Source organism: Aotus nancymaae, unplaced genomic scaffold (assembly GCF_030222135.1).
Source record: "Aotus nancymaae isolate 86718 unplaced genomic scaffold, 86718_ANA_hifiasm-v0.15.2.pri h1tg000016l, whole genome shotgun sequence".
Taxonomy (NCBI): domain Eukaryota; kingdom Metazoa; phylum Chordata; class Mammalia; order Primates; family Aotidae; genus Aotus; species Aotus nancymaae.
Window position 1 is genome coordinate 68,475,763 of NW_026988428.1, and position 7,574 is coordinate 68,483,336.

The 7,574-nt window shown below is 36.8% G+C and overlaps 1 pseudogene; it reads right to left on the reverse strand.

Annotated features, from left to right (window-relative positions):
• Positions 1 to 4,172: 4,172 nt before the first annotated feature.
• Positions 4,173 to 6,235, reverse strand: LOC105719717 (heat shock cognate 71 kDa protein-like; annotated as a pseudogene).
• Positions 6,236 to 7,574: the final 1,339 nt, after the last annotated feature.

A 7,574-nucleotide genomic window follows, 5' to 3' on the forward strand; every position in this document is an offset into this window, starting at 1 on the left:
TAATGGAGTTGTCAGCTGATAGATTATTAAAAATAATTCCTGATGATAGAGCAGTATGTTATTTTTGGCATAGAACTTGGAGAGAGTTCAGAGAGCTAAATCATATTGCTATAATAAAACTCCATCCAAACTTACGTGAACCAAGTTTCCCAGCATTACTTTCATAAAAATGAAAAGTAGTAATAGAATGGATGCTATTCCTTGTCTAACTCTAATAACAAGTAATATCGCGCATGAATACATCAATTAATTAGAGATAAAAGCCTTAGTCATTTCATCAAAAGATACATTACTTTTTTTTTTTTTTTTTTTTGAGACAGGGTCTTATACTGTCATGCAAACCAGGATATTGGTATCGATACAGTCAAGATACACAACATTTCTATCACCACCAGATTTCCTGAAGTTGCCTTCTTATAATCACAACTACTTTCCTGTCATTCTCTCACCCTTAATCTCTGGCAACCACTAATTTCATCTCCATTCTATGATTCTGTCATTTCAAGAATGTTAAATAAATGGACTTATACATATCTAACTTTCTGACACTGGCTTTTTCTTCTCAGCATAAGTCTCTGGAGAGTCATCCATGTTGTGGAGTATATGAATAGTTCCTTCCTTTTTCCTGCCGAATAGTACTCCCTGCTATGAATGTATCACAGTTTGTTTAACCATTCATCCATTAAATGGGTTCTTTCCAGTTTGGGACTATTGCAAATAAAGCTTCTATAAACATTCATGTACCAGTTTTTTGTGAGCATAAGTTTTCATTTCTCTGGGATAAATATCCAGAAATGCAATTGTTGGGTTGTGAGGTAATTTCATGTTTAAAATTTTAAAGAAATCGCCAAACTGTTACAGAGGGGTAGTACTATTTTACATTCCCTCCACATTGTATTAGTGATCTAGTTTCTCTACATCCTCACCAGCATTTGGCCTGTCACTATTTTTTCCCCACATTATTTTAAATCAAACTTTAAGATTGTTCTAGATCTACAAAAAAGTTGCGAAGATAGTACGGACTTCTCATACACCCCCTCGCCCAGTTTCCCCTACTGTTAACATCTCTTCATTTTGTGGAAACTTCATCATAACTAGGGAGCCAGCACTGGCACACTTGTACTAACTAAACTCTACAGTTTATTCACATTTTACTAGTTTGCTCCACTGTCCTTTCTCTGACTCTGGATACCACATTACTTTTCTTTGTCATGTCTCCTTAGCCTTTTCTTGTCTGAGAGTTTCTCAGACTCCTTGTTTTGGATGATCTTGATAGTTTTGAGGAATGCTGGCTGGGTACTGTGTAGAATATCCCTCAATGTGGGTTTGTTTGATGTTTTTCTCATGGCAAGAAAGGGGTAATTGATTTTGGGAGGATTACCACAAAGGGGCAGTGCCATTCCCACCACATGATATTAAAAGGGCATACATGAGATTGACATGACTGATGATGTTGACCTTATCACCTGGGCAAGGGTGTTTGCCAGGTTTCTCTCCTATAAAGTTAACCTTTTCCTCCCTTTCCACACTTTACAGTCCAAAAGCAAGTTACCAAGTGCCGACCAGTACTCAAATGGTTAAGAGTTAAGCCCCCATCTCTTTGAGGGAGAAATATTTGCATAAATTATTGGGAATTCTCCTTTGTGGAAGATTTAACTATTTAAAAAAGTTAATAGATGTATTTTTAGAGCAGTTTTATTTTTTCAGACAACTTGAACAGAGTGCAGAGTCCCCACAGACTTCCTCTCCTTCTCTTCCCCTGCCACCCCAGCAGCTTCCACTAATTAATTAATGTAGCACATTAATGTAGTACATTAGTTACAACAGACAAATAAAAGTTGACATATTAGCTAAATTATTAGTTTTCATTATTTTATTAACTAATTTGATACATTATTAACTAAATTATAATCTAGATATTTATATATTATTAACTGAAGTCTCTGGATCTTAACAAATGCATAATGTGTCATGCATCCCCCACACAATATCAAAATATGTACACATCATCCAAATACACTCTATGAAATAGTTTCACTGCCCTAAAAGTCCTCTGTGCTGTGCCTATTCATCCCTCCATCCCCCTCTCCTTCAGCAACTACTATCTTTATTGTGTCTATAATTTCACCTTTTCTAGAATGTTATATAGTTAGAATCATATGGCATGTGATTTTTTTAGATTGATATTTTTCATATAGCCATAAGCTTTTAAAGTTCCTTTATGTCTTTTCATGGCTTGATAGTTCATTTCTTTTCACCCTGAATAATAGTTCATTGAATCCATGTATCACAGTTGTTTATCTGTTTATCTACTGAATTTTGGTTGCTTGCTTTTGGTTGCTTCCAGGTTATGGGAAGCAAGTATAAATCCTCTATCAACATTTGTGTGCAGATTTTTGTGTGGATATTTTTTCAACTACTTGGGTAAATACCAAGGAATGCAACTGCTGGGACATACGATAAGATCAGACATTCAGGTGAGGGATCAAATCCTGCACATTGAGTGCAGTGTACACTACTCAGGTGATGAGTGCACCAAGATCTCAGAAATCACCACTAAAGTATCTATCCATGTAACCAAACACCACCTGTTCACCCAAAAACTATTTTAAAAGAGCAGACATTCTTCCAAGTGGCTATATCATTTTGCATTCCCACCATCAATGAATTAAAGTTGCTATTGTTCTACCTCCTCTTCACCATTTGGTGTGTCAGTATTATAAATTTTTGCTATTATTCTGATGGAGATAATGTTCAATCCCTAATAATATGTGATGTTAAGCATATTTTCATATTCTTATTTGTAATCTGTATATCTCTTTTGGTGAAATGTCTGTTCAGATCTTTTGCCCACTGTTTAATTGGACTGCTTGTCTTCTTATTGTTGATTTTTAAGAGTTTTTTGTATATTTTGTGTACAAATTCTTTAGCCGACATATGTTTTGCAAAGATTTTTCTCCCAGTCTGCGGCTTGTCTTTTCATTCTCTTAACAGTATCTTTCATGGAGCAGAAGATTTCATTTTAATGAAATCTAAGTTATTACATTTTTCTTTCATAGATTGTACTTTCAGTGTTGTATCTAAAAAGTTATCACCAAACCCAAGATCACCTAGATTTTATCCTATATAATCTTCTAAAAGTTTTACAGTTTAGCTTCATGATCCACGAGGTTCATGATCCACTATGAATTAATTTTTTTGAAAAGGGTAAGTTCTGCATCTTTTTTTTTTTTTTTTTTTTGTATGTTCGCTTATTCTCAGCACCGTTTGTTGGAAATACTATCCTTTCTCCATTGGATTGCTTTTGGTCATTTGTCAAAGATCATTGGACTATATTTATATGGGTCTACTTCTGGACTCTCTACTCTGTTCTACTGATCTATTTGTATGTTCTTTCACCAGTACCACACAGTCTTGATTACTGTAGCTTTATAGCAAGTCTTGAAGTTGGTTAGTGTCAGTTCTCCAACTCGGTGCTTAACCTACTTCAATACTCTATCGGTTGTCCTGGGTCTTTCGCTTTCCCATATATACTTTATAATCAGTTTGTTAATATCCACAAAATAACTTGCTGGGATTTTTGACTGTGATTGCACTGAACTGTCAGATTATTTGGAAAGAACTGACATCTTAACCATATTAAGTCTTCCCATTCATGAATGTAGACTTTCTCTTCACTTACTTGGATTGTTGATTTCTTTCATCAGAGTTTTATAGTTTTTCTCATGTAGTTTCCTTGCATATGTTTTCTTAGATTTATGCCTAAGTATTCTATTTTGCAGGGTGCTAATGTAAATGGTGATACATTTTTAATTATAAATTTCAATTGTTCACTACTGGTATATAGGAAAGCAGCTGACTTGTATATTAACCTTGTATCCTGCAACCTCGTATAATCACTTATTAGATCAAGTTTTTGTGTCTGTGAATTTTTTGAATTTTCTATATAGACAATCATATCATCTACAAAGAAAGTTTTCTTTCTTCCTTCTCAATTTATATACCTTTTATTTCCTTTTCTTCTCTTAATGTTCTAGCTAGGACTTCCAGTATGATGATAAATAGGCGTGGTAAGAAGGATCATTCTTGCATTATTAATTCAAATATTTTTATGGTGCCAATTCTAAATAGTTTTATTTAAGCATTCCATTTTCCACTTGCAATACAGTGTTTATAAAGTGCAATGTTAATTCCTTACCCTGTGTACATGTTCCATATTCACGTATTGAGAATGCCCAGTAACTTACTATAGCAGCTGAACTTTTTAGGTCCTTCCATGTTTTAAATATGCTGAACAATGGTACACTAAACTTGGGTTGGCTTAATCAACCTCTTCAATGGTGGGCCCTGAGGAAGTACCACCAGAAGGAGAAGCTCCACCACCAGAGAATCCTCCAGGCATTCCTCCTGACATGCCTCCTGCACTATGGTACAGCTTGGTGATGATGGGGTTCCAGATTTTCTCTAGGTCTTTCTGTGATGTTCACATTCTTCCTTCTCGGCGGTATGATTCTTATTGAGCCAGTTGATAATTTCATTACACTTGTCCAGAATCTTCTGTTTGTCCTTATCATTAATCTTGCCTTAAGGTTTCTCATCTTCCACAGTTGCTTTCATGTTGAATGCATAGGACTCAAGTGAATTCTTGGATGACACTTTGTCCCTCTGCTTCTTATCTTCCACTTTGTACTTCTCAGCTTCCTGGACAATACGTTCACTCTCTTCCTTGCTCAAATGGCCCTTTGTCATTAGTGATAATGATCTTGTTCTCTTTTCCAGTACTCTTGTCCACAGCAGAGACATTGAGGATGCCATTGGCATCAATATCAAAAGTGACTTCAATCTTAGGAACATGTGCACGAAGTATGCCTGTGAATTCAAACTTGCGAAGTAGATTGTTATCCTTGGTCATGATATGCTCATGTTCATAAACCTGAATAAGCACACCAGACTGGTTGTCAGACTAGGTAGTGAAGGTCTGTGTCTGCTTGGTAGGAGTGGTAGTATTACACTTGATTAGGATGGTCATGACTCCACCAGCAGTTTTAATACCAAGGGAAAGAGGAGTGACATCCAAAAGCAGCAAATATTGAACATTTTCAGACTTGTCTGCAGACAGAATGGCTGTCTGGGCAGCTGCACCATAAGCAACAGCTTCTTCAGGGTTGATGCTTTTATTCAGTTCTTTTCCATTGAGGACATCTTGGAGAAACTTCTGAATCTTGGGGATATGAGTAGAACCACCAACCAGGACAATATCATGAATCTGTCACTTGTCTAGCTTGGCATCTTGAAGGGCTTTCTTTATGGGTCCAGGGTGCCATGGAACAGGTCAGCATTTGGGCATGGGTAATGGAGGAGTCAAGTCAATTCCTTCATAGAGAGAATCTATCTCAATACTGGCCTGAGTGCTTAGGCCAGTATTGAGAGTATGCTTAGCACATTCACAAGCAGTATGTAGGTGTCTTATAGTTCTCTTGTTCTCACTGATGTCCTTCTTATGCTTGTGCTTGAACTCAGCAATAAAATGGCTAACCATTCAGTTGACAAAATCTTCTCCACCCAAGTGGGTGTCTCCAGCTGTAGATTCCACCTCAAAGATTCCATCCTCAATAGTGAGGACTGACACAACAAAAGTGCCACCTCCCAGGTCAAAGATCAGCATGTTTCTTTCTGCCCCAACCTTTTTGTGTAAGCCATAAGCAGTAGCAGCAGCAGTTGGCTCATTAATAATTCTAAGTACATTGAGACCAGCAAGTGTTCCAGCTCTTTGGTAGCCTGATGCTGAGAGTCATTAAAGTAAGCTGGCGCTATGACCACAGCATTGGTAGACTTCTGCAATTTCCTTCATCTTTGTCAGAACCATAGAGGATACCTCCTCTGGATGGAAGCTTTTAGTCTCTCCCTTGTATTCTACTTGGACCTTGGGCCTGCCAGCATCATTCACCACCATGAAGGGCCAATGCTTCATATCAGACTGAACAACAGCATCATCAACTCTGCATCCAATCAGATATTTGGCATCAAAAACCATGCTGGTGGGGTTCACTGCAATTTGATTCTTTGCGGCATCACCAATCAATTGTTCAGCGTCTGTAAAGGCAACATAGCCTGGAGTGGTTTTTTCCCTGATCATTGGCAATTATCTCTAATTTTCCATGCTGGAAAACATGCACACAAGAGTAGGTGGTGCCAAGATGAATTCCAACTGCAGGTGCCTTCGACATGGTTGCCGGCATGTAGGCCTGGCTCCGACAACGAAGAAACACACAGGAACCCCGACAGCTGCAGGCAAGTTCAATGAGCTAGTTCAAATATTTTTAATTCAGTTATTCTGATAGGCATGTAATTCTCTTACGATTTTTTTTTTTTTTTGCATTTCCCTAATGACGAATGATATTGAAGATTTTTTTCATGTACTTATTTGCTATTTGTATATTCTCTTTAATGAATTTTTTTCATGTCTTTTGCTTATTTTCTAATTGGATTGACTTTTTTTCCTGTTGAATTTGGAGAGTTCCTTATATAATCCAGATATGAGTATTTTATCAGATATGTGGCATGTAAATATTTTCCCTCTGTCTGTAGTTTGACTTCTCATCCTCTTAACAGAGCCTTTTGCAGAGTAAAAAGCTTTTGGTGTCAAGTCTAAAAACTCTTTGCTTGTGCCTAAATCCTGATGATTTCCTTCTAACAATTTTATAGCTTTACATTTACATTTAAATCTTCACCCATTTTAAGTTAGTTTTTGCGTAAGATATGAGACTTGAGGTTCAAAAAATTCTTTTATATTTTGCTTGCCTATGGATGTCTAATTGCTTCAAAACCATTTATATAAAAGACCATCTTTCCTCCATTGAATTCCTTTGGCATCTTTGTCAAGAAGCATTTGGGGTCATTTGTGTGGAGCTATTTCCAGGTTCATTCTGCTTCATTGGTCTGTATGTGTTTTCTTCCACCACACAATCTTGTTTTATTGCAGTGATAAAATAAGTCTTGAAATCATGTAGACTAATTTCTCCCAATTTATCTTTCTCTTTAAAAATTGTTTTGGCAATTCTAGCTCCTCTGCCTTAAAGTATAAAATTTAGAATACTCTGGTGTATATCTACCAAAAAACTTGCTGGGATTTTTAATAAGAATTGTGTTGTACTTGTATATCAATTTAGGGAGAACTGACATATTTATTATGTTAAATCATTTTTGTTTAGTTTTAAAATTTAGAGACAGGGTCTCACTCTGTCGCCCAGGCTGGAATGCAGCAATGCAATCATAGCTCACTGCAGCTTCAACCTCTTGGGCTTAAGTGATCCTCCCACCTAGTGCTACAGGTGCATAAGACAGGGTCTCACTGTTGCCTCGGCTGGTCGCCAACTCCTGCTGGTCTCAAGCAATTCCCCAATGTTGGTCTCCCAAAGGGCTAGGATTACAGGAGTGAGCCACCATACCCATCAGTTAAATCTTTCAATATATAAACATTTATATAGATCTGATTGATTACTTTCATCAGCATTGTGTAGCTTTTGGTGTATAAATCCTATACATGCTTTGTTAGACAAGTATTTTTTTGAACA